The sequence below is a fragment of the Centruroides sculpturatus genome, unplaced genomic scaffold (genome assembly GCF_000671375.1).
Source record: "Centruroides sculpturatus isolate CEXI.00-Female unplaced genomic scaffold, Cexi_2.0 scaffold319, whole genome shotgun sequence".
In the NCBI taxonomy this organism is placed as follows: Eukaryota; Metazoa; Arthropoda; class Arachnida; order Scorpiones; family Buthidae; genus Centruroides; species Centruroides sculpturatus.
In genome coordinates this window covers 647,669-651,581 of record NW_019384636.1, presented here as the reverse complement: position 1 = coordinate 651,581, position 3,913 = coordinate 647,669, and the positions used below count along the sequence as shown (strand labels likewise).

At 20.9% G+C, this 3,913-nt stretch overlaps 1 protein-coding gene across 1 annotated transcript in view; it reads right to left on the bottom strand.

Moving 5' to 3' along the window:
- Window positions 1-3,913, bottom strand: part of LOC111625871 (elongation of very long chain fatty acids protein 6-like) — a 73,414-nt gene that overhangs the window by 69,141 nt on the left and 360 nt on the right. The window lies entirely within an intron of this gene.

Here is a 3,913-nt window from a genome sequence, read left to right as displayed (position 1 = left end):
CGTAGAAACTTTTTATTCCAAAGCTAAAAGACTTCTCTAAGTAATATATAAACATGTATTCGATAATTATTACTTTTTCGGCTGTTATATATAACAGGGGAAAAGTATGGCGATCGGTCAAAAAATGACCCCCCTGAAGATGTCTACATTTTTCGACTTAGGATACCTTGAAACGTCGAGAAATAAAAAAAAATTCGGGGCTAATTTCTGTATATATGGAATGTTAGTGTGTGGGGGCACGATTTTGTCCACACTGAAGCTTAATAACTTCTGTGCTTTTTGTTGAAAACTTCTGAAATTTTGCACGGAGATTTGTATATTAGGGGAATTGAAGCTATTAAATTTTGGTGATTAGAAGTCGAGGGGGTGGGGAGATAAAGCAATCATGTGTATCTCGAGTAAGATCGGACTTAATGACGATTTTACTCCATATTTGCATTTACAATTTTTTTCTATAAAACCCATCCCTACTTTAAAAATTAAGCTTTTTATCATTTTATAATAGTTAAATATATAAAAGTTTTTAAAATAAAATAATATGATAACAGATGGCGTCACCAAAAGTTTAAATGTTGCCGGAAAAGTTGAGCAACTCGTTGCTGGTTTATTTATTAGAATTAAATACAATCATTTTAGATTAAAAATAAATAAATAGTTAAGTAATTAACATTTTTTAAAAACAGCATGCTTTAATTGTTCGATAAATATTTAAAAATTTAATAAAACAAATTCTTCAGTGAGCACAATATCAAAAAACAAAAAATTATATCATGATTAGTTTCATTTTAAGTCGGTAGATGGCGATAAAAACAAAAAAATCAATTGAATGTTGTACAAAATAAATTATAAAATATAGTAATTTTGTTAAATATAATGTTATAAAATAATACAGTAATATTTTAAATTGAAATAACTGCTTATTAAAAGCAAATAAAAATTAATTTTAATAAATAATTGATCGAAATTTAAAATTAGATTCATTTATAGTATTCTTCGCAAACGTACAAAATGATAATATTAATTAATAAAAACATACGAATAAATAAGAATTAAACATTTAAAAAATTATTTCTGTCTTTTAAAGAGAAGCAATTTTAAAGAGAAAGAATGATGGAGGATATAAAGGACCGGATCCTTCATTAAAAAAAATCCTGAGATCTAATCAGAAACGGTAGACAAGAGCCTCTTCGGGATTCCTTTAGCAATTATTAAATATTATTAATTAATGAGAATTTTAAAATTTTAATATTATTGTTAATTATTTTCAATTTTTCAAATTTCGAAGTGTTTCTATCTTGTATAAAAATTTTTATACTAAATAATGATTTTAAAAAGGTATGGATAATATATAATAATTTGGAAACTTTCTAATTTAATTTGATACTATATCAGATCTATTTGTATAAATATTTATTTCTATCAATAATAAAAAATATATATATCTTGTTATTGTGAAAAGCATATACATCAAAACAAACTTTATTATATGTGTATATATATAAATGCCATGTTAAAAATATACAATAAACTAATTATTAATCATGTAGTAATTCCTGTAAAGATGTTTCACAGCTGTGGATATTTGTTATTTGAAATAACTACAAGGTTAATTTAAAAAATACATATGTATAAAATAGAAATGGTTAATTAATTTACGTGACAAAATCTATTATTATAAAATAGAATTTTGTTTGTATAAGGAAATTTTCTTTAAAGGATAATTTGAATAGGAACGTGTATGTAAGTTGTTCTTAACTAGGAAAAATTGCTCATTTTAAAAACAAATATATAATTTTAGCACTAACCTTAATTAGATGTTTTTTTTTTATCTATTTCAACAAATAATCTAGTTGTTAATACTTTCGCTACCGTGTATAGCGCAGGATAAACTTAAAAATAACAATAGGAATTAGCATTAAAAATAAATTTTATGTTTTTGAAGATGTTATTGTTATTATATAAGTAAATATCACATAATGTTGAGTGACAAACATAAACTGGTAAGACGCTAATTGAGATTGAAATCGCCTGAACGCCTTATTTATGTATTTGAGACGAAATCTACTGATTCCTAGTTTTAAAAAATTAGGAAAAATTGTAGTTAATCTTCGCATTTACATTGTTAATTGTTTATTTTTATGAAATGTTTTAAAATTATTTTTGCTTTATATGGACAAATCTCATATTCGTTATGCGGTTTCAATTACATTATTACTTAATACATTTTTGACATATAATTATGTTAGAATTTTTTCTTTATAATGCATGATATTTTTATTTTATACTTTACTAACGGACACGTGTATATAATACCGTATGTATTTACGATATATATTAATATCTATTGCTTTGATGTTATAAATTTGAGCAGACAAAAATTTAAAAATTTTAAAGAAATACATATTTAATTTTCCTTAATTTCCAAATATAACGAAATAAAATATCATAATCTATTTTAACATAAATCGTATAATATATACGATAACAAATGTAGCATATTTTTAATCTTTTAATATAGTTAAATACCCAATAAATTAACAAGTTTTGCATAGACATTAATTTATGTTATGCAATCATTTATTTAAAATTAATTTATTGTTGAAATTTAAAACCGAAAAGTAAAATAGAATTATAATACTACAAAAATAAATGAATACAGTAAAATAAAACCAAAATAAATTTAAGTAGCTTTTAAAATTTGTTATTTATTTATATAAGATATATCAATTATATGCAAAAAAAAATACGATATTAAACTTTATAAGTAAATTAATTTTTATTTTATTATTATATATTGAAATAATTTTTATAATCCGTGGAGATTATATGCATATAATCCACAAGTATCTTATTGTAAATTAACAAAATCTTTGTATAATCCTGTATTATACTATAATTCAGGTATTATAATTCCTAGAACATTACATTAAATTTTACATGTTAATAATTTTAATATATTCTAAAATTAATTTCTTAAATTTTAAATTAAAAAGAATCGAAAATAACAAAATGTTTATTTGTTTTTAAGATTACAGTTAGTAAATACGAAAAAAAAAACAATTTAAATAGTTAAAATAAATAACAATGAAAATGATTAAAAAAGTTAAATATTTGAATTTTTTTTTCATTTAAAACTTTGTTATTAATACGTTGTATAATACGTAAAATATTACGTTATATTAATTATTAAATAAATATTAAATTTCAATGTGACAATTATATTTTGTAATTCTGAATTTCAACGTAAAGCACTCTTATAAATATAGTCCTATGATTCATACACAACAAAATAACCTTTCTTAAATGAATAATGGTAATCATATAGTCTATAATTCACCATACATGCAATTACATAGAGCCTATATATAAACAAAGTATTTGTGTATAAATATGACTATGTGTATAACTGTGAGCGCGAGTATTATCTCGATTAATTTCTTAATGGAATTTACACATCATAAATAAAAAAATATATATAGGCCTACTAAAAAACTTACAACTTTTATTTATAAAATCGGATAAATTATTAAAATTGTTTGATTATAACTATTAAAAATTTCATTATTAATTATTATTTAAAACTTTATTTAAACATTTTTTACATTTAATAATAAAATGGAAATTAAAGTTTTATTTAATCTTTTCAAATAAAAAAACGTGTTTCTCAATGTTAAAATAATTTGGTTTATTATTAGTATTTTGTAAATTGGAAAGACGCTGTATTTAATAACAAAATATTACATAAATATTTTACTTATAAAAATATATTTCATAATATAACAATATATTTTAAGCACTATTCGAATTAAAAATACAGAATAATTTAATAAACTTAAGATTTTTTTTCATTCTAATTTATTATTAAAATATTTAATGAGTAGCGATTTATGTAGATGTATTATTTTAAATATAT